The 24,589-nt window shown below is 37.6% G+C and overlaps 1 protein-coding gene across 6 annotated transcripts in view; it reads left to right on the top strand.

Moving 5' to 3' along the window:
- The window catches only part of PLCB4 (phospholipase C beta 4), a 436,230-nt gene that overhangs the window by 23,926 nt on the left and 387,715 nt on the right, over positions 1 to 24,589 (top strand). For 2 of the 6 annotated variants that reach the window (XM_067012114.1, XM_059036887.2), the window contains exon 2: positions 4,195 to 4,249. The exons of the other annotated variants lie outside the window; for them this stretch is intronic. The gene's annotated coding sequence lies outside the window, so the exon portion shown is untranslated. The remainder of the gene's footprint in view (positions 1 to 4,194; positions 4,250 to 24,589) is intronic. 6 annotated transcript variants of the gene reach the window in all.

The raw sequence follows: 24,589 nt of genomic DNA, 5'->3' as shown, positions 1-24,589 counted from the left end.
TTGCATCTCATTGGTCAAAACTGGGTCACATGGCTTCCCCTTCATTTTCCTAAGGGTGTCTGGGGAACAGACCATTTTAGCCTGACATATTGCCTCACCCCCCAGAAGAAAATTAAGGTTATGAATGTTGGTTAGACAAATAACCATGACCACCGTACCTGGGGATTTTATTTTTGTCATTTCTAATGACCTTTGATTTAGATTTCATGATGTGGTATAAGTAACCACCTCATTCATTTTTTTATCTGACGAATATTTATTAAATGCATAAGACTTTGTATTATACTATTGCCAATTTAATAAAACTAGACCTCAAATTATGGCTGCTTGAATGAAAAATATGTGAGTATGGGTGTAAGCTAATGGAAGTTTCTCTTAGCTCACGTAGTGAATTGCTGGAACCGTGATTTTCAAATTGACAAAAACGAAGTTTTCTTTAGCTGACCTCCATCAGGCAACTCGTTCGTAATTATTACCCCCACACTCCCTTCTCTGACCCTCAGTCCTTTTTTACCAATAAATTTAGAGGCCTGCCTCCTAAGGCCAAGTTGCACTGGTTTTCCCCTAATACTCCCTTTTCCAGCTTTTATGTGCTTATCCATTAAGTCGGACAAATTTCCTTTTCAGAATTTGGCATTGTTTCTTTACTGGAAAGGAAACAGGTTGTTTTAGACCTGGAAAACTTAAAAAAGAAAACAGAAAACCGTCAACTACTATGTTTTTCTTTTTTTTTTTTTTTTTTTTGTGGTATGCGGGCCTCACTGTTGTGGCCTCTCCCGTTGTGGAGCACAGGCTCCGGACGCTCAGGCTCAGCGGCCATGGCTCACGGGCCCAGCCGCTCCGCGGCATGTGGGATCTTCCCGGACCAGGGCACGAACCCGTGTCCCCTGCATCAGCAGGCGGATTCTCAACCACTGCGCCACCAGGGAAGCCCTTTTTTTTTTTTTCAAATCATCAAATCCCATGTTAGGATTTTCAGTGTTGGGTCTTGTGCATACTCTGGTCAGAGGGAAACAAAGTTTGTTCTTGTCCCGGTTCATCTTTGAAGCAGGCGTGGCACATCTTGACACATGGTCTTTCCCAAAACCATGACATAAATCTGCTTTTTAACTTATGTCCAGAATTAGATTTCCAGTAGTTGTGTCTGGCATGGTCAGTCAGTCAAATTCCAAGGCTGTGAGCATGGTTTTACTTGGTATGTGACTTTCCCCGTTTATTGTGGAAGCTGGAATCTGGCCTTGTATGACCCCTTCTAGTTTCTTCCAAATTCTGGCCAAATTAGTGGTTTTCATATATAAAGTGCCCATATTTTGGCTGATTCCCAGTGGCAGATCTCTCAGGTAGCATAAGTGGTTTGGAGATATGATGGTTTATATCTGTGGTCCCAAAGTTTGCACCAATAAAGGATGCTTTTTTTTTTTTTTTTTAAATGGTGTCCTCTCAGATCTCTTGTTTAATAGGATATTTGTTCATGACACAGATCATGTTCATATTAGTTATAGGTCATCCATTTTCCCACTTATATTAATCAAAGGCATATTAATTGCTAACAGTTTCTGACAAGCGTGAGATAACCAGTGTTTCTATGTTGATATCACTTATTTCAAATCAGAGATATTTAAAATAAAAAAATAAAAGAAGCTTTATTATAGTTAAATACATACCTCTAATTTGGCTTTTGAAATATTGAAAGGAAGCTTTAAGGCCATTATTACTTCATTTATAAAACCATAACTACAGGCTGTTCATTTTTCCTAGTGTGATATTCAATTAAACATTTTTTTTTGCTTATTTCCCTAGATTTTCCGTTTTTGGTGAAGGGTGTTTAGAAAACAAGGTTATGGTATTTATCGTCGGTGTATTCCTCTCTTTCTCATATTTTCACACATGAGTTTCATTGGGTGATCATTCGTTTTAACTTTTTGTCATGGAAAATTTTAAATTTAAAAGTAGAGCAAATATTATAATGCACCTTCACGTGTTCATCGTTCAACTACAGCAAGCTCATCGTCGCTTTTGTTTCATCTCTCACTTCCCACCTACGACCCCAACTGGATTGTTTGGAGACAAATCCTAGATATCATATTTTTTTCTGGACAGCCAGTTATGAATTAAAGATCTGCAAGGAGCCCCATCCAAGTGGTTACTAAGCTAGAGATTAGGGTTTGGCTCAGTGTGTGCATATTGACCCATGTTTCTAGATTAGTCATCAATCTGTCTTGGCTTTCTTTTGTTAGCAGGACTTATCTGCGACTGTGATTTCAGAAAATAGAATGGGCAGCTATGACACTTAGTACTACACTGGCAGTGAGAGGGTAATGCTGGCTGATGTCTAAGTTAAGGAAGCAGGAGAGAAGAGGTTCCAGATGCTCGTTTAATCTAGGGATTCCATGTGGGGAATTGGTGTTGGCTTTAAAGCAAAGAGGTTCTGGAGCTAAATGTAGCCAAGAGGGTCGTATTCAGCCTTGGCTCTTTGCAGGTGTGGGTATGGTTGCAGGATTCATGCTCCTTAAGGTAAGATGTTGGGATAATTTCTTATTTAAAGTTTAGAAAGGATTTTGATTGTCTGAAAAGAAGGGGCAGCTTAAAAAAGCACAGGCTAATCTCGGAGTCCCCATTGGATGTTTGTGTGTGTTTGTGTGAGTGAGTGTGTGTGTGTGTGTGTGTGTGTGTGTGTGAGTCCTCTGGGCTGTGATTGCCTTGAATTTATGCTTTGGTGGTCATTTCAAATCGTTGAAGCTCTTTTGGTTCAGAAATCGTGGTCATTGTTTCTGAATCTACACATCCCCCACTGAAAATTAAATTACTTTGCACATGGAACCTAACGCATCAGTGTCAGATTCAGAATTACATTCTTGTGAACATTATTCCATTAGCTGTTTTACTTAGATTTGGGGGAAATCGTTAATAGTAGTAGATGATTAACTTGCATTAAATTAAACCATTCCCTTCCTTATTTGGGCTTGAGTGTGTAAGGTCAAAATATTAGAATAATTTAATGTACAACAAAAAGTAATTTTGAATAGAAAAGTTAGTATTTATTAGTGACTAATAGGTTTTTATGTCAACAATTTATTGTAAATAGTAAATGTAAAATAAAATCAGAGGTATCCTTTTAAAAAATTTATTGAAGTATAGTTGATGTACAATGTGTTAATTTCTACTATACATTTCTACTATACAGCAGTGATTCAGTTATACACGCACACACACACACACACACACACATACACATTCTTTTTCATATTCTTTTCCATTATGGTTTACCACAGGATACTGAATTTAGTTCCTTGTGCTATACAGTAGGACCTTGTTGTTTATCCATTGTATATATAATAGTTTGCATCTGCTAATCCCAAACTCCCAATCCACCCCCCCATCCTACCCTCCCCCTTGGCAACCACAACTCTATTCTCTATGACTGTGAGTCTGTTTCTGTTTCATAAAAGTTCATTTGTGTCATATTTTAGGTTAAGGGATCCTATTTTGATTTACTTAACTTTGTATGTTTTTCTCAATTCAAAAGTCTAAGCTAAGAAAAACAGAACCCTTAAATGGCTTACTGGTCTGGACAATAAAAAATGCTTTAACAGAAGGACATAGTAGCTTATGATTCTGTTACATTACGTTACCTGCGCAGGCTATTACAATCTCCTCACATCATTTCCCACTGGGAATATTGAAGCAGGAGTGGAGTTTTATACATTTACTTCTTCATTTATACATTTACTTCGTGAAATTAAAATGTTTGAGGATATCACATTGGGATAGATGTGAAGTGAATATTCAAATTCTAATTTTGAAAAATTCCCATTTATTTTTCCCATTTGCTCCTAAGAAATCGTCGTGTGTGTGTGTGTGTGTGTGTGTGTGTGTGTGTGTGTGTGTGTGTGTGTGTCTTGCAGAATCTTAGTTCCCCCACCAGGGATTGAACCCAGGCCCAAGGCAGTGAAAGTGTGGAATCTTAACCACTGGACCACCAGGAATTCCCAGAAATCAAGTGTTTGGAATCAAAATCTTTAACATATTTCATTTAGGTAGAAATTAAGAAATATTTTAAGTCTAAGATGATAGCTTGCAGTTGTGAATGTTGTAACTGAAACCGTAACATGAGGAAACTATAGCAGGTCTTAAAAGTTCACCTTTGCTACTTTCTGTTATTAGTGGATAGTCTTTCTTCTTTTCTCTCCACAGGAAAAAATGGTTTCTCTATGCTATGGAATCCTGAAACATGATCTTTCTTAAAAAGGTAGGTGTCTGTACTTTTAAAATTAACTTATTATGACTTAAAAAAAATTTGTTATCTTGAATAAATTACAACCCAAGCTATTTAATTGAGAAGCCAATTTTAGGCAGCTAATGCATGCCATTGTAAGTTGAATTAAAACCTCAGATTCAGCTTTCTAAATTCAATATTGAGTTTTCCAGGCTTTTTAAAGAACGACTATTTTGAGTAGCTGTTAGCTACAGTAGTCAATGCATGTGATGTGTAATAAGTGAATGTCTCCCACTAGGCACATTTTTTATTGAAATAGACAGTTTCAACGTATGTGGATGAAATATGTTCCTATTTTTTCAGTGGATGACATCATTCTGGGAAGCCCAGAGAGTTTGGAAATATACAATGGTCTGTGGCTAAAGTTGTCACATCTTCCATTTTTTTCTGAGATTTCTTTCTCAGAGCATGGATTGTGGTTTGCTTGATACTTTATCAGCTGTAACAAGGTCGTGGCCACTCTAGGTTTATGGAGCCTTTTGGTAATCTATACCGAATCTCCAAGAGGTTACTAAATTTCATGGATGGAGCTCCTAGCCTAGCAGTTGCTTTGTTTTCCTGGTAACTTTTACTCTGTCATATAGACCAACATCTGCTGGCTCTTCTGTTCTGAAAGATATGCTTGGGGACTTTGGTTCTGATGAGAGTGGTGTGTCCAGAAGTCCGTACAGATGCTGGGAAAGCTCTAGACACAAGTGCTGTGGTGGGTCTGATGTGGCCATCACCCCAAACCATAGGATTACCTCTGAGATTTTGGGATGTTCCAAGATCCCAGCAGTCAAACTTGACCTTGGACCACTATCCTTCAATGTGTCCCTCCAGTCTCCTCTCAGATTTTAGGAGTTTAGCTCTTAGATCTTTGGGCAGAGAAGTTATGGTGTGGAAACATTCTTCCCCATTTTATAATCACAGATTTGTGAAGCTGATGGTGTCTGTCTTCATTCTTCTGTCAGCTTCATAAAGTGGCTTTTCAGCTCCAGCTTTCAATGACCTTGTCTAGCTCATGGCCATCTCCAGCCAGGGGATGGTTCAGTTCTCCTCTCTGCCAGAGCTCCCAAAGTTAGTTACACATATATCACTTATAAAACATCACCTACCTCTAGATAGCAAAAAGGGAGAATTATGACATGGACTAGATCTTTGGAAATCTGGGCTGGAGAACAAACATGCTTTCTTATCTCTGAATTGGAAATAGAGGAGGTGAAACTGAGATGAAATACTTGTCCCATTTAAGATAAATTGAAACACCAGTGTACACTCTGCATTTGGACATAAATACTACAGGGGTGTATTTGTAAATAGAGATATTAAATGGAGAAATTGCAGCTAATTTGCTGCACAAATGGACTTCAGAAATCTGCTCTGTGCAGATTACTTACAGTGAAGTGACTGCAGAGTTACTAAGTAAATGTTTGCTTTATTTTATTTTTTCCTGAAATTATTTCTTCAGATTTTTGGCTTCAAAGATGACACAGAGAAACATGAGTTAATCACAGGTGGAGAGCTGATGAACATTATATAAATGTTGAGTTATAAAACTACACTTTTAGGAAATCCAAATTGTTAGACCTTGATCTTCTTTGCAGCTAGAATGATAATTGGGCTTCACTGCAGCATAAATAATTTATATTGTACATCTGCTACCAGATATACATTGAAAAAATTTGACTTCCAAGCATTAGAAAAGTTGCATTTTCTCATTTCTCTAATAACAATCCAAACTCCCTCTTGTGAACCAAGACCTACATTTGTACAACATATATCACATATCTGGTGGATACTTGGGAACATGGTCTTTAAAAGAGGGCTCCTAACCTGTGTGCACAGAGACCAGGAGGCAGTGAGAGATTGTAAGAGGTCCTAGAATCCATGATAATGTCAAGGATTGCTCATATATTAAATAAATAATGTATCCTGTGTTTATGTGTATGACTATTTGAAAACCCTATATAGTTGCTGCTGTTATGAGGAAATATACATGAATATAAGTGCTATTGAATTAAGAGGAGCTCTTTACTATAATAGATTTTCTTAACAGGAGGTAAAGCACAACTATTGTAAACAGTTAATAACTCATTTTGACTTTAAAAATGGGTCCTCACCACCTCACACAGGTTAGAATGGTCATCATTTAAAAGTCTACAAATAATAAATGCTGGAGAAGGTGTGGAAAAAAGGGAACCCTCTTGCACTGTTGATGGGAATGTAAGTTGATACAGCCAGTATGGAAAACAGTATGGAGGTTCCACAAAAAACTAAAAATAGAGTTGCCATATGATCCAGCAATGCCACTCCTGGGCATATACCCAGACAAAACTATAATTTGAAAAGATACATGCACCCCTATGTTCATAGCAGCACTATTTACAATAGCTAAGACAATCTAAATGTCCATCGATAGATGAATGGGTAAAGAAGATATGGTACATATATACAATAGAATATTACTCAGCCATAAAAAAATGAAATAATGCCATTTGCAGCAATGTGGATGGACCTAGAGATTATCATACCAAGCAAAGTAAGTCAGAAAGAGAAAGACAAATACTAAATTATATCATTTATATGTACAATCTAAAATACAATACAAATGAACATATCTACAAAAGAGGAACAGACTGACAGAAATAGAGAACAGCCTTGTGGTTGTCAAGGGGGAGGAGGGGAGGGGGAAGGAAGTATTGGGAGTTTGGGATTAGCAGATGCAAACTATTACATATAGGATGGATAAATAAGAAGGTCCTACTGTATAGCACAGGGAACTATATTCAGTATCCAGTGATATTGATATCCAGTGATATTCTTTTCCATAATGGAAAAGAATATGAAACAGAATATATGTGTAACTGAATCACTTTGCTGTACAGCAGAAATTAACACAACATTGTAAATCAACTGTACTTCAATGAAATAAAAAAATGGGTTCTCATAATCAGAGAAGTTTAGAATTGTTGCTCTAGAACTTTGTGAGGATATTTAAATCAGGTTAGGATTGAACCCATGATCCAGCCAAGACAGAGCCAGAATATTTTAAACAGTTACAGGAAAGAAATACCCACACATATTTTTTTGCGATATTAGATTGGGTTGCTGAGGACAATGAAGCAACTTCCTTCTAAAAGACTTCAGTCTCCTTTCTTATACACTGGGTTGGTTCAACACCACCAGGAAGGGTAGACCTGCACTGTCCACTGTGATAGCCAGTAGTCACATGTGGTTATTGAAATCTAAATTTAAATTAATAAAATTCAAAATTGAGTTTATCATTCATACTAGCAACAATTTCAGTCTCAATGGCCACATGTGGCTAGAGGCCGCATACCGGACAACACATAGAACATTTTCATCATCACAGAGTGTTGTTTTAGACAGTGCTGGGAATGACTGTCATCACTAGGACTATTCCCTACCACTTTTAGTAGCTTTTTCCTGAGGTCCTGGCATTGAATGGAGAAGACAAAGCCTGGTAGAGTCTTCGGGGATTTTATGGACATGAAACCCAAGGGCATGAGTAGAAAATCGTTTCCCCCATAATCTTCTTCCAGGTTTTCTCCCTCTGATAACAGCCCAAATCTCATGACAGGTGGCAAGAGTCTGTGTCTATTAAAGTTAACATTTTATCATGACTGTAGTAGACATTTGTCACATTTGGGCTGTCTAACATCTGGATCCTTTTCCTGAATTTGGGGGAATCCATCATTTTTGAAGGGGGGTGGGTGAGACAGCCCTGTTCCTCTTAGATTCCCAAGTAGAAATGCCTACTTTTGTTTTCCCTGAGTTCTGCCAGCTAGAAGGAGCACAGGACTTCAGGCCTGCCAAAGCTGAGACTGTGCCTCTGGAGTGAGGACTCAGAGATGCAGAATATGGTTTAGAATTCTGCCCATCACTGGTGCACGAAGTAGCATCGGTGGCCATGGACAGGAGCCAGCTGTGTTACCAGGGCCAGCAGCTTTGGTAGCAGCTCTGTGTCTATACCTATTGAGTCAGCTGTTGAGAACAAAAGAGAAATACTAAGGAAATCAGCCTTTCTAAGTATGTAAGGAACCCAGACTAGCTTTGCCTATTCCTACTGACATCCTCCTCTACGTGGAGTAATAATAACAGGATAATTAAAGAACATCAAGAGAACCAGACATCAGTGTTCCTTAAATTAGTCATAACACAAGTAAGATATCCCAATATTCTGTAATGGAGAGAAAGCCTTTCATTATCCTTTAATGAAAGAATACATATCTCAGAATTATAAACATCCCACTTTGGTTAATAATGGAATGACTCTTTTTTTTTTTTTTAAGACATTGGTGTTTATAATTCTGTTTCTTACACTCAGACTCTAAGCAAAACTGTTGCCTGTGAATAATTACACCATATCTGATTCCTACCAGCTAGATGGATTAGGCAGTTTTAATTGTCTTCTAAAACAAGTAGACTGTGGCATATTGTTTGTTTGTTTGTTTTCAAATTTTATTTATATTTTTATACAACATGTTTTTATTATTTATCCATTTTATACATATTAGTGTATATATGTCAATCCCAATCTCCCAATTCATCACACCACGCCGACCCCCACCACTTTCCCCTCTTGGTGTCCATACGTTTGTTCTCTACATCTGTGTCTCTATTTCTGCCCTGCAAACCGGTTCATCTGTACTGTTTTTATAGGTTCCACATATATGTATTAATATACAATATTTGTTTTTCTCTTTCTGACTTACTTCACTCTGTATGACAGTCTCTAGATCCATCCATGTCTCTACAAATGACCCAATTTCATTCCTTTTTATGGCTGAATAATATTCCATTGTATATATGTACAACATCTTCTTTATCCATTCATCTGTCGATGGGCATTTAGGTTGCTCCCATGAACTGGCTATTGAAAATAGTGCTGCAGTGAACATTGGGGTGCATGTGTCTTTTTGAATTATGGTTTTCTCTGGGTATATGCCCAGTAGTGGGATTGCTGGATCATATGGTAATCCTATTTTTAGTTTATTAAGGAACCTCCATACTGTTTTCCATAGTGGCTATATCAATTTACATTCCCACCAACAGTGCAAGAGGGTTCCCTTTTCTATACACCCTCTCTAGCATTTACTGTTTGTAGATTTTCTGATGATGCCCATTCTAACTGGTGTGAGATGATACCTCATTGTGGCTTTGATTTGCATTTCTCTACTAATTAGTGATGTTGAGCATCTTTTCATGTGTTTTTAACCATCTGTATGTCTTCTGTGAAGAAATGTCTATTTAGGTCTTCTGCCCACTTTTTGATAGGGTTGTTTGTTTTTCTAAAATTGAGCTGCATGAGCTGTTTATATATTTTGGAAATTAATCTTTTGTTCATTGATTCATTTGCAAATATTTTCTCCCATTCTGAGGGTTGTCTTTTTGTCTTGTTTGTAGTTTCTTTTGCTTTGCAAAAGCTTTTAAGTTTCATCAGGTCCCATTTGTTTATTTTTGTTTTTATTTCCATTACTCTAGGAGGTGAATCAAAAAAGATCTTTCTGTGATTTATGTCAAAGAGTGTTCTTCCTGTGTTTTCCTCTAAGAGTTTTATAGTGTCTGATCTCACATTTAGGTCTCAAATCCATTTTGAGTTTATTTTTGTGTATGGTGTTAGGGAGTCTTCTAATTTCATTCTTTTACATGCACCTGTCCAGTTTTCCCAGCACCACTTATTGAAGGGGCTATCATGTCTCCATTGTATATCCCTGCCTCCTTTGTCATAGATTAGTTGACCTTAGGTATGTGGGTTTATCTCTGGGCTTTCTATCCTGTTACATTGATCTATAATTCTGTTTTTATGCCAGTACCATATTGTCTTGATTACTGTAGCTTTGTAGTATAGTCTGAAGTCAGGGAGCCTGATTCCTCCAGCTCCGTTTTTTTCCCTCAAGACCGCTTTGGCTCTTCGGGGTCTTTTGTGTCTCCATACAAATTTTAACATTTTTTGCTCTACTTCTGTAAAAAATGCCATTGGTAATTTGACAGGGATTGAATTGAATCTGTAGGTTGCTTTGGGTAGTATAGTCATTTTCACAATATTGATTCTTCCAATGCAAGAACATGGTATATCTCTCCATCTGTTTGTGTCATCTTTAATGTCTTTCATTAGTGTCTTATAGTTTTCTGCATACAGTTCTTTTGTCTCCCTAGGTAGGTTCATTCCTAGGTATTTTATTCTTTTTGTTGCAGTGGTAAATAGGAGTGTTTCCTTAATTTCTCTTTCAGATTTTTCATCATTAGTATATAAGAATGCAAGAGATTTCTGTGCATTTTGTATCCTGCAACTTTACCAAATTCATGGATTAGCTCTAGTAGTTTTCTGGTGGCATCTTTAGGATTCTCTACGTATAGTATCATGTCATCTGCAAACAATGACAGTTTTACTTTTTCTTTTCCAATTTGGATTCCTTTTATTTCTGTTTCTTCTCTGATTGCTGTGGCTAGGACTTCCAAAACTATGTTGAATAATTGTGGCGAGAGTGGACATCCTTGTCTTGTTCCTTATCTTAGAGGAAATGGTTTCAGTTTTTCACCATTGAGAATGATGTTTTCTGTGGGTTTGTCATATATGGCCTTTATTATGTTGAGGTAGCTTCCCACTATGTCCACGTTCTGGAGAGTTTTTATCATAAATGGGCGTTGAATTTTGTTAAAAGCTTTTTCTGCATCTATTGAGGTGATCATATGGTTTTTCTTCTTCAATTTGTTAATATGGTGTATCACATTGATTTGCATATATTGAAGAATCCTTGCATTCCTGGGATAAATCCCACTTGATCATTGTGTATGATCTTTTTAATGTGTTGTTGGATACTGTTATCTAGTATTTCGTTGAGGATTTTTGCATCTATATTCATCAGTGATATTGGTCTGTAATTTTGTTTTTTTGTAGTATCTCTGTCTGGTTTTGGTATCAGGGTGATGGTGGGCTCATAGAATGAGTTTAGGAGTGTTCCTTCTTCTGCAATTTTTTGGAAGAGTATGAGAAGGATGGGTGTTAGCTCTTCTTTAAATGTTTGATAGAATTCACCTGTGAAGCTATCTGGTCCTGGACTTTTGTTTGTTGGAAGATTTTTCATCACAGTTTCGATTTCGTTACTTGTGATTGGTCTGTTCATATTTTCTATTTCTTCCTGGTTCAGTCTTGGAAGGTTATACCTTTTTAAGAATTTGCCCATTTCTTCCAGGTTGTCCATTTTATTGGCATAGTGTTGCTTGTAGTAGTCTCTTAGGATGCTTTGTATTTCTGCAGTGTCTGTTGTAACTTCTCCTTTTTCATTTCTAATTTTATTGATTTGAGTCCTCTCCCCCTTTTCTTGATGAGCCTGGCTAATGGTTTATCAATTTTGTTTATCTCCTCAAAGAACCAGCTTTTAATTTTATTGATCTTTGCTATTGTTTTATTTGTTTCTATTTCATTTATTTCTATTCTGATCTTTATGATTTCTTTCCTTGTACTAATTTTGGGTTTTGTTTGTTCTTCTTACTCTAGTTCCTTTAGTTGTAAGGTTAGATTGTTTATTTGAGATTTTTCTTGTTTCTTGAGGTAGGCTTGTGTTGCTATAAACTTCCTTCTCAGAACCACTTTTGCTGCATCCCATAGGTTTTGGATTGTCGTGTTTTCATTGTCATTTGTCTCTAGGTATTTTTTGATTTCCTCTTTGATTTCTTCAGTGATCTCTTGGTTATTCAGTAACGAATTGTTTAGCCTGCATGTGTTTGTGTTTTTTTACATTTTTTTCCCTGTAATTTATTTCTAATCTCATAGTGTTGTTGTCAGAAAAGATGCTTGATATGATTTCAATTTTCTTAAATTTACTGAGGCTTGATTAGTGACCCAATGTGTGATGTATCCTGGAGAATGTTCCCTGTGCACTTGAGAAGAAAGTGTAATCTGCTGTTTTTGGATGGAATGTCCTATAAATATAAATTAAATCTATCTGGTCTATTGTATCATTTAAAGCTTGTGTTTCCTTATTAAGTTTTTGTTTGAATGATCTCTCCATTGGTGTAAGTGAGGTGTTAAAGTTCCCCACTATTATTGTGTTACTGTCAATTTCCTCTTTTATAGCTGTTAGCAGTTGCCTTATATATTGGGGTGCTCCTATGTTGGGTGCATATATATTTATAATTGTTATATCTTCTTCTTGGATTGTTCCCTTGATCATTATGTAGTGTCCTTCCTTGTCTCTTTTTTTTTTTTTTTTTGTGGTATGCGGGCCTCTCACTGCTGTGGCCTCTCCCGTTGCGGAGCACAGGCTCCGGACGCGCAGGCCCAGCGGCCATGGCTCACGGGCCCAGCCGCTCCACGGCACGTGGGATCCTCCCGGACCAGGGCACGAACCCGCGACCCCTGCATCGGCAGGCGGACTCTCAACCACTGCGCCACCAGGGAAGCCCCTTCCTTGTCTCTTGATTCTTTATTTTAAAGTCTATTTTATCTGATATGAGTATTGCTACTCCAGCTTTCTTTTGATTTCCATTTTCATAGAATATATTTTTCCATTCCCTCACTTTCAGTCTGTATGTGTCCCTAGTTCTGAAGTGGGTCTGTTTTAGACAGCATATATATTGGTTTTGTTTTTGTATCCATTCAGCAAGCCTGTGACTTTTGGTTGGAGCATTTAATCCATTCACATCTAAGGTAATTATATGTATGTTTCTATTACCACTTTTGTAATCATTATGGGTTTGTTTTTGTAGGTCCTTTTCTCCTCTTGTGTTTCCCACTTAGAGAAGTTCCTTTAGCATTTGTTGTAGAGCTGGTTTGGTGCTGCTGAATTCTCGTAGCTTTTGCTTGTCTGTAAAACTTTTGATTTCTCCATCGAATTGAATGAGATCCTTGCTGGGTAGAGTAATCTTGGTTGTAGGTTCTTCCCTTTCTTTACTTTAAATATATCATGCCACTCCCTTCTGGCTTGTAGAGTTTCTGCTGAGAATTCAGCTGTTAACCTTATGGGAGTTCCCTTGTATTTTATTTGTCATTTTTCCCTTGCTGCTCTCAATAATTTTTCTTTGTCTTTAATTTTTGCCAATTTGATTACTATATGTCTCGGCATATTTCTCCCTGGGTTTATCATGTATGGAACTCTCTGCACTTCCTGGACTTGGATGGCTATTTCTTTTCCCATGTTAGGGAAGTTTTCGACTATAATCTGTTCAAATATTTTCTCGGGTCCTTTCTCTCTCTCTTCTCTTTCTGGGAACCCTATAATGTAAATGTTGGTGCGTTTAATGTTGTCTCAGAGGTCTCTTAGTGTGTCTTCATTTCTTTTCATTCTTTTTTTCTTTATTCTGTTTCAAACAGTGAATTCCACCATTCTGTCTTCCAGGTCACTTATCCGTTCTTCTGCCTCAGTTATTCTGCTATAGATTCCTTCTAGTGTATTTTTTATTTCAGTTATTGTATTGCTCATCTCTGTTTGTTTGTTCTTTCATTCTTCTAGGTGTTTGTTCTTTAATTCTTCTAGGTCTTTGTTAAACATTTCTTGCATCTTCTCGATCTTTGCCTCCTTTCTTTTTCTGAGGTCCTGGATCATCTTCACTATCATCATTCTGAATTCTTTTTCTGGAAGGTTGCCTATCTCCACTTCATTTCATTGTTTTTCTGGCATTTTAATCTTGTTCCTTCATCTGGTACATAGCCCTCTGCCTTTTCATCTTGTCTGTCTTTCTGTGAATGTGGTTTTTGTTCCACAGGCTGAAGGATTGTAGTTCTTGCTTCTGCTGTCTGCCCTCTGGTGGATGAAGCTATCTAAGAGGCTTGCACAAGTTTCCTAATGGGAGGGACTGGTGGTGGATAGACCTGGGTCTTGATCTGGTGGGCAGAGGTCAGTAAAACTTTAATCCACTTGTGTGCTGATGGGTGGGGCTGGGTTCCCTACCCGTTGGTTGTTTGGCCTGAGGCAAACCATCACTGGAGTCTACCTGGCTGTTTGGTGGGGCTAATGGTGGACTCTGGGAGGGCTCACACCAAGGAGTACTTCCCAGAACTTCTGCTACTAGTGTCCTTGTCCTCACAGTGAGCCACAGCCATCCCCCACCTCTGCAGGAGACCCTCCTACACTAGCAGGTAAGTCTGGTTCAGTCTCCTATGGGGTCACTGCTCCTTCCCCTGGGTCCTGATGCACACACTACTTTGTGTGTGCTCTCCAAGAGTGGAGTCTCTGTTTCCCCCAGTCCTATCAAAGTCCTGCAATCAAATACCGCTAGGCTTCAAAATCTCATTCTCTAGGAATTCCTCCTCCCATTGCTGGACCCCCAGGTTGGGAAGCCTGACGTGGGGCTCAGAACTTTCACTCCAGTGGGTGGACTTCTGTGGTATACTTGTTCTCCAGTTTGTGAGTCACCCACCCAGCAGTTATGGGATTTGATTTTATTGTGATTGCGCCCCTCCTACTGTCTCTTTGTAACTTCTCCTTTGTCTTTTGATGTGGGGTATCTTTTTTGGTGAGTTCCAGTGTCTTCCTGTCAATGACTGTTCAGCAGTTAGTTGTGATTCCAGTGCTCTCGCAAGAGGGTGTGAGCACATGTCCTTCTACTCCACCATTTTGAACCAATCTTCTGGCATATTATTTTACATTATGTTTAAACACATTGTCTGTTCTTCCTGTGTGCTGTTTCCCTCCTTTGGCACACATAGCAGCTGTGTAACCATTGTATCATCATGTGTGTCAAATCTGGGACAAGAATTCTGTGCTCTGTCTCTCTTCTTCTTCTGGTTGGATGTAGATAGCTGTTAAGCCAATAGTGGATGGTGGGGAGACAGGATTGAAGACATCTGGGTCTCCATCATTGTGTGAAGGAGGGCTCTTCACCAGCCAGAACACCCACATATTCCTGAAGAGAAAATCTTTGATGATAAATATTTGCAGTCTTTCCCAGTAATAACTATACAATGAAGAAAAGAACATAAATTATATGAACATGAGAGAGAAAGAGAAATAAATTTCTGTTGTGTTGAGGCCTTATATATTGTTGGACCTATTTGTTCCAGTAGCTGACATTACTCTTGTACACCCTCATTCAACCATATAAACTCATCATTTCTTCTTAACAGGTGGTAGCTGACATTTTTCTTTTTTTAGTTGCTGATTATCTGGAACCTTTTCCCTCACTGGATAGTAGTATGAGTTACACAGAATTATGATGAAACTATTGGAAAAGCTGGCACACATATTACCCTGTATTACTTCATATTGTTTACAGATAGGCCTAAGATAAAGGAGAGCTTAATGACTCATGGAAAAACATTTTGCTAGTTTTGTAAAATGTAGATTTAGCATTTTGAGTGACTTTGTAATCTTCTTTGATCATCATGAAGATTGTGGTGACAGTATCCAAGTTCAGTGGCTAATTTTCACTTCATATATAGAAATGTATAGAAAATCTTTGATAGACTTATTAGAAAATGTTTTCCAGGCTTAATGGGTTCATGTAGGCTGTATAGGCAGACAACGAAGGTGGAAAGGATGCTATGAAATCATCTTATATTAAAACAGAGGGAAAAAAGTATTTGTTGCTCATTCAAAAGTCTCAAATGTGGTGGTTCAAGAGATTATCCATTTTGCATTTGCCCTGATATATAAATGACTGCTTGGCAGAGAGGAGGTATTAGGGATTTGATGTTTCTGCTTTGTAGTTTACTGTGTATGAACTAATAACATTTTCCTCTTCTAAAATGTGGTAAAAACAACTGTGTACCTGTGAGGTTATTAACAGAGGTTTTATCTATGCTCATATATTTGAAATGTTTTGAGTCCTTTGGGGGAACACATAACTACTTCTGTTAATGGTTCATTTCTGTTTACTTAATACACTTCCATTTTTACCCCATAATAATGCCAGAGCATCTTATAAGCTCTGTGTAGCAGCTTGAGCAAAAATAAGACTATTTAGTGTCAACGCTCTGTAACCCTTGCCATACATACTCTCTAGCATTTAAAGGCACAATTCAGCAGGATTATTATGAACAAAGAAAAAAGTTTGCACAAAGGAGCCACATGGCTGACACTTCTGTCTAAATTATGAAGGTAATGATATTTAAGTCTAGGACTTGTTCTTATAGGAGCCCCCAAAACTCTTCTTAGAGTCTGCTTTTCCATTGTATTTTTTAACACATTGGTGTGTACTCTGGGCCATAGTATAGCATGTATCTTGAACTTTTTGGTCTCAGCCCCCTTTATATTCTTACAAATTTTTTCAGGGTCCTGAACAGCTTTAGATATATGGCTTATATCATAAATATTTGCTATATTAGAAAGGAAATGTCCCCATTTGGGGACACTTAAAAATATTTCTTTATTAATTAATTTTAATTAATAATAAACTAATTTTATGCTAACATAAAACACTTTTTTTTTTTTTTTTTTGTGGTACGCGGGCCTCTCACTGTTGTGGCCTCTCCCATTGTGGAGCGCAGGCTCCGGACGTACAGGCTCAGAAGCCATGGCTCACGGGCCCAGCCACTCTGCGGCATGTGGGATCTTCCCGGACCGGGGCACGAACCCGTGTCCCCTGCATCAGCAGGTGGATTCTCAATCACTGCGCCACCAGGGAAGCCCTAAAACAATTTTTAAGTAAAAAATGCTATATTTTTCTAAACAAGCTTGGTGAGAATGACACTTTTTTTTAAATTAATTTTTGCAAATCTCTAATTTCTGGCTTAATAGAAGATAGCTGGATTCTCTTATTTATTTCTGTAGTCAGTCTGTTGAGATATAAAACATACTGAGGCCCCTGGAAAACTGCAGCTTGTGAGAGAATGAGAGTGAAAAAGGCAAATCATGTCCTTGTATCATTATGAAAATACTTTTGACCTCCCAGATCCCCTTTGGTACCACACTTTGAGAACTGCTGTGTATACTAACCCATAAAGGTTGTCTTTAGAGTATCTCCATTTTGTTACATTTACTGCTTTGTACCAGAAAATCCCCTTCCCATCCAGTGAGTGGGTGGTTGTAGTAAGAAATCAAAGATTAGAAAAAACAATTGCATACTTTATTAAAAAATTCTTGTTTGGTTCCATCTAGAGAAAGCTTTGCCTCTCAATTCAACCAAATGGAAGCATTTAAAATATCAGTGTATATATATCTATATATATTTCTCTAAGTGAGAGGCGTATCTCTAAGTGTTGGTAATTAAGTTTATGATCTTATACATTTCTGATAAGTTGGTGGCAGTGGACAATTCCCAAAGATTAGTAAGTATATTTGTCAGACACAGTGATTCTATACGATAAACCAGTGGCATACAATAATACTCAATTATTTATCTATTACAATTACTTATATTTTGTTACTTATGTATGACAATAAGTGTTTCTTGCTTGTGCATCTGTAGCTTGGCTGGGATTTGACTTACCTGGGCTGGGCTCCAGACCGTGGGTTGGGTTCAGGATTGCTCTGCATGTATCTCCCCAAGACTTGCATGGGACATGTTCCTCTGTGATGGCAGAAGTGTAAAGACCAAGCAGAAACTTGCAGTGTCTCTTAATGCCTCTACTTGGACCTGACCCACTGTCATTACAGCTCACATACCATTGATAAAGCAAGTTACATGGCTAAGCTCGATATCAATGTGGCAGGAAAGTATACTCTTCCAGTGGGGAGTGTTGGGGTGGGTGGGGAGAGGGAGTGGTTTTTGACTTTAAAAAAATCTACCACAATGTGCAATTCCAAAATATTAGTAAATAATAGTGTCTACTTACTTAATTCTTATTCAGTGAAATAACTAAGTGGCTAGATTTTAATTGTAATTTTAGGCTGCAGTCCTTCTATTGATTGTATCTTCAGAATATTGCTGCTGTCTAGCACTATTCCCCCATTCTCACACTGCTTTTCAAGTTGTTTCTTAATCTTATTGATCTGAACTATTGTGAGAGCCTCTAAATTCGTCTCTGTCCTGTTACTATTGATATTACAACAAACCACCCCAAAATTCAGTGCTTAAAACAACAGCAATCTTGAATCTGCAGTTAGGGCAGGGTCCAGCAGAGAGGGTTTGTCTCTTTTCCTTGTGGCATCAGCTGGAGTATTTTGTCTGGGTGCTAGAGGACCCACTTCTGAGATAATTCATTTACATGCCTGCTAAGTTGGTGCTAAAGACCAGGAACTTGAGTTTATCTCCATGTGAGTTCTCCACAGACTGCTTGGGCTTCCTCATAGCATGGTGGCTGAGTTGCAAGAGTTAGTGGCCCAAGAGATAGGATGTGAAAGTTACCAGTTTCTTAAGGTGTGGGCCTGGGAACTGGCCCAGTGTCACTGTTACTGGATTATATCAGTCAAGCAGTCACAAAGTCCAGATTTAAGGGGTGGGGACATAGACCGCACCTCTCAATGCAGGAGTGTCAAAGGATTTTGGACCTGTATTTTAAAGCCAGAATACTCTGTCTCAGTGCTTCTCTCCCCAAAATTGTCCATGTTTGCATCCTGCCCCAGATTCATCTTCCTAAAAGCATAGCTGTATTCATCCAGTAGCTCACCATTTTCTACTGAACAAGAAGCAAGTTACTCTAATCTCTTTTTAGCATACCCTGTGCTCTGGCCAAACTTGGGGCTATTTCTTATTTTGCCTTTGATCATATGTATTTTTTTCTCTTTCTAGAGTATTATCCCTCCAATCTTTTCACATCTTGACATTCTGTGCTTAAAATAAATGCTAGCCTTTCATGAAGATTTCCTTAAACCCTCCATCCTTCTGTAATGTATCCTTCTGTAGTCTCCCGTAGTACATTTTAACTGTATCCCATTTAAAGACCTCCCAGTTTCTTAGACAATAATATATGTGTATATATGTGTTTTATAATCTGTAGTATATTTTATATCCCTTGGAGTGGTCCATATTTTTATGCAATATTAATATTCAATTGCAGTGATACCTTACATGTAATAAGTGCCTGAAATTTTTTTTTTTTTAACGAATGAATTGAAAGTGTGACTAGAATTAACAGAGTATGCTTAGACTCACTTGAAAACCTATTAGAAGCACTCTGGTTGTTGACTAAGGTTGCTGGTTGGGTATAAAGTAAATAAGTAAAAATAGATTGATGACTTAACCACCAACATGAATGTTAGAAAATATTGTTAAAAAGATATTCCCTTTACAATATCAATCCAACTGTACAATGTTGGAAGTAACTTACTTAGAAATGTGTAGTAACTAAGTGAGGAAAGCTATAAAACTCAATTGTAGGACATAAAATAAGTTTCAAATAACTGGAGAGAGATACTTTGTTCTTGTAAAGTAAGATTCACTACAATAATGCATACATTTCACTTTTGTTCAATTAAACTACACAATACCATCCTTATTAAAACTGGGGAACTTGCTAAAAAAATTCTGAAATTCTTCTGGAAGAATGAACCTATAAAATACTTCCAAAATTATAAGAAATATTTATCAGGGGTACTTGCCATCTCAAATATTAAATAATACTATGTCAGTGATGATCGAACAGTGGTATTGGTAAAAGAATACTTCAATGAATAAAATACAGAGAGTCTATTTTTGGATTAGTATATATGGTAATTTAGTGTGTCATAATGTTGGTATTTCTGATTGGAAGGAAAAAGATGAATTATTCAATAAAACGTGTTGGGACACCTGCCTAGTCATCAGGAAAAATAAAGCAGAATCCCTACCAAACAGTTCATGCAAAAGTAATTCTAGGGGACAAAAATAATACATGGAACAAGGTAAGCTATAAATGTATGAGCAAAATATATGATTACTTTTACAATCTTGTGGTAGGAAAGGCATCTCTAAGTAGAAAACATGAAGGTAAGGATAAAGAAAATGATACTACATACCACATTTTAAGTCTTTATTATTTTATTTTAGTGTAGTGAAAAACCATCCAAACTTGTTGCAGAGACAGTGTTCTGGGGAAATAGTTGCATAGTATATGATCAACAAAGGGCTGTTATCTCTAATGTACAAACAGTTATCATAATTTTATCAATAAGATAGAACATCTTTATAGAATTGTGGGGAAAAATATAAGCAGGTAACTCATAATATAATGAATATGGAGCCAGAAAACACATGAAGAAATATGCAATCAAAGTGCCAATTAAACCAACATGGGTATATCTTAATAATTGAAATGATAAAAATAAAAACAAATATATCTGGTGAAGGACCATTTTTTCCCAGTCTGTGACTGCAACACTTATAAAATACAATAAAAATAAATAGTTAGGAAAAGAAAATGAAAAATATTCAAAATAAAATCTCAAATGCATTTCTATGTATTTATACATTGCTTTCTATATATTTACATATGTATTCTATGTGTATAGAATATGTATCTATATGTATCTTATGTATTTCTATAAACTGTTCATCAGCTATAAAATTACTCTGTAAAATTCTCTTAAATCTTTCAACTGCTGAATTCAGAATAGACTATAAGAGGACAAGTCCAGAAGGGAAAAAATCAGATACCAGGTTATTGTGATAACCAGGGAAGATCTGGATGATATTAACTTGGATGAGGGTGGGAAGGGTAGAGGTGGTTTGAAGGGGTCAGAGTCTTGATCTGCTTTGAATCACTAGAATCTGCTCATGGCTTCCATGTAGGTATGAGAAAGGGAGAGGTAGGCGGTAAGGGTGATTCTGAGGTTTTGGACCTGGGCTCCTGGAAGGATGGAGTTGCTGTTTACTAGAATGAGGAAGACTGCATTACACGAGGTTTGAATGGGGAAGATCGGAAGGTAGCTTTGGATGTGTTAAATTTGAGATTCCCATGAGACATCCAAGAGAAGATGACTAGCAGATGGTTGGATAGAAGGGTCTGGAATTCAGGGAGCAGTCTGGGCTGAAGGTGTGTAAGTGTGCGAGTGTGAGTCTGGGTGAGGTCAATAAAGAGGTAAATGCGTATGGAAAACTAAGAGGTCTGAGGACTAAGCCCAAGGGCACTCACCCTTAAACGGCAGGGAGATCAGGGATAAGAGAGAGCTAATGAAGTAGGAGGAACACCAAGGGCATGGGGTGTCTTGGAGGCCAACCAACAAGTGTCATAGGAGGGAGGAATAATCAGACGGCTGCAAGGAAGAGACTGTGACTTGACCGAACAGGATGCTGAGATGAAAGTCCAACCAACAGGAAGCATCAGCTTGAATTTCCTTATTGATGTGTGAATTGTGAAGCACAGAGATGATGATGATGATACTAATTATTGTTATTTTAAGAATTCAAAAGGAACAGTGTCTTCTTATTTCTTTGTCAGGAATGTCAAATATATACCCTACCATTGAAATTGTATATCGCAGCCAAAAAAGAAAGAAAGAAACTAAAATTACTGAAAGACAGGTTTTCCATGTCCCGGCAGATTGTTTAAACTAATTATAAAGCTGGTTAATGCAGATGCTGCTAACCAAACTTGGATTACACATTGGCAGGGAACATCCCTGAGGGGAAGGCCCGCTGAGAAAGTGAATTGGGGGAGAGAGAGAGAGAGGGAAAGAAAGAAAGGAGAAGTTAGAAATGGAAAACCTAGGAGGATCAGGAGTGCTTGAAGCTGCTGGTTATGGGAGATGTATGATGTATAGGGAATAGAAACCAGGTGCCTGGTGAACTTTGTTGAGTCTCCAGAAATATGACACCAGAAAAATGTTAGCTGCCTTTAACAATAGCTTTAGCTTAAATAGATTTGAAAGGTGTACATTTGTCATAGATGAATAGTTTTCCTGGTACTTAAAACAATATGCCGTGATCCCCTTCAGGGAAAGATGTGTGAATTCATGTCTCTGAGGCTGAATACAATAAAAGTTCGTAAAATGATGCTACTAAAAAAGTGACAGTAGTTGTGCCAGATTTTCTTCTCTAGGCATTGATTTGATTAAAAAATGACCACATTTTTGGTTACTTTCTCTAGAAAATATTGATAAAATATTAAAATAAAACTTTAAAATGTAATTTTAATTGTAAATCAATTATATTTCAATAAAATATATGTTACTATTTGGAAGGGGAAATCTGACCATTTTCACTGGTAGAGAATTCATGTGGGCTCTGACTGTATAAGTTTGGGAAATAGAACGATTTTTTTTTTTCTTTTGGTAACAGACAAAAACGATTGCTTCCTGATTTAATAAACATTTTGAAACCTCCCCTACCCACCCCCCAACTGCAGCACACACACAATACACATATTCTAGTGCTTATCAAATTGTGAAAGCTGGGTTCAGATAAAATAACAGGAGGATTTTTTTGGCCTTAGCCAAGAGTTATTTGGAAAACAGGCAGAACAAGTTAAAATGAAGGGAAAGATTTGTGTGCCAGCCACAGATGCACTTAGTTCTTTCTCACATAAATATTATCTCTTTGTTCTTGTCAGAGCTGAGATGCAGTTATTGTCTTAATTAACCCAGAGAGCTCTCAGGTATGGCTCCAAGACCTTAGTCTTCTGGAAATCGTCCTCTGGCTTCATGTTGCCCTGTCAATGTGACCTTCAATGGGCCATTCAACCAGTGTAGGCCTTGGTATTAGGAGTGATGGGTGTGGAGGGGCAGGCTCACGTCTTGCTTCCAGGTTGTATGTTCCGTGCATCCATTATTCAAGTTTATGGGCAAATTTCAACAGAGAAGCTTAGCAGCTTTTCTATTTTTAATAAATGGATATTTTACTCAACAGCACTTAACTAATGTTTTCTGTGTGTTGATATATAGAACATTTTGAAACCCAGCCTAAAAAGTGAGTTCACTATCAAGGCTAATGTATACTTTTCAACTATTTTGCTTGAAATTGTGGTATTTAAAAAATTTTTTTCAGTAAACATTACAGTTGAAGATAGGCAAAAAAAATGTATTTTGTTTGAAAAGATTATTTACACCAGTGAGCATTTATTTCAACAAAACTTGGGTTTCAAAACATGGGATTTAAATGTCTTTCCATTGTTACTAATATAGGCATTATTGTCACACATACATAGAAATGTCTCTCAAGCTGTGATTTCTCTTCTATTTACCCTATTTTTTTGGGGGGGAAATAAACAGAACAGTGTTTAGATTATCTCTATACGTTTTAAATTTCCCTCAATGGCTGCATGTAATGGTTGGCATCTGAGAGAATAAGCAGGAAATTAGAGGCACAAACGTTCCCCTTCATCTCCTGCCAGGGCTGGACTCCCTGCTTCATTTATTTTCATAGGACACCAGAAACCTGAGAGTGGTGTTTAAGCTGACCACAGTTCTTTTATAGCTGGTGTACACATGGCAAGCTACAGATTGCCCGATCTTTCTCCTTTTCTCCAAGTTAGTATATTGGCATTCGAAGTAGCAAATGTACTTTTCATCAGTGAATGGTTTAAAATGAAGTGGAACAGTGTAGCACTTTCATCATCCTAAGACATTGCATTTTTTTCTTATTTTTGAATGATAAAAGTAATACATGTGTGTTGTAGAAAATTTGGGAAAGTATTATAACCTGAAATCTCACAACCCACAGGTCACCACGCTTGGTATTTTAGTCTTTTTCTCTAGATCTACCTGTATTTAGTAAGTAACAAGTCCTTTTGTGTTTAACAAACTGTTTCCAAGGGGAGCAGGCAAGAATGTTAATAGATGTTCTGGGGAAAAAAAAACCAAAACTTTCCATGGTCACATGTGTTTGGAAAATGCCAGGTTGAATCATGTTAGACTTAGCTTAGTCATACATGCCCTCTCCAGGGTGGACCCCCTCAGGACTCTCCTCCACCTGGCAGGAATGGCAGGGACAACCCTGGAAGTACTAACTGGGCACAGCCCCAAGTTGGCAATGCACCTGCTAACACTGCACAGGTGTGTCCTGCAGCCAGTACTGACCATCACATTTTCTGTTCATTTTGTAAAATTGAGATCTCATGTTTTTGTAACCTGCTTTTTGCACTTAACATAGTATGAATATTTTGCACTTAAAATTTCTTTTTCCTCCAGATTGTTTTCCCTCCTTGTGATTTTTCAAAATGTTCACGTATAAAGATTCTGTGTAGAAAGCTGGGGCCTAACCCAGGTGACAGATCATTTCAGCCCTTGGTGATTGTCTTGAAAGGTTCTGAGGTATAAAGTGTTTATACTCCTTTTGGTTTTGCCTTCCACCTGCCCACGCTGAACAAACCTTTAATTTTGGACTACTGTTGTTGAAGCGTGTAGATTCACAGTTCCCAAAGCCAAGACTAACTTGTTTGCTTTGGGAAGTCCTGATGAAAATAGGCTGCTTTTAATGCAAATGGCTCATTTTCTCCTGTTGGTGGGCAGTTCATTTAAGAATAGCATCTTACTTATTGTATTGTAAAAATAGCCTCTTTGGGAAGAATAGATG

This window comes from Kogia breviceps, chromosome 14 (assembly GCF_026419965.1).
Source record: "Kogia breviceps isolate mKogBre1 chromosome 14, mKogBre1 haplotype 1, whole genome shotgun sequence".
In the NCBI taxonomy this organism is placed as follows: domain Eukaryota; kingdom Metazoa; phylum Chordata; class Mammalia; order Artiodactyla; family Physeteridae; genus Kogia; species Kogia breviceps.
The sequence above is the reverse complement of the archived record's forward strand: the minus strand, read 5'-3'. Positions and strand labels throughout refer to the sequence as shown.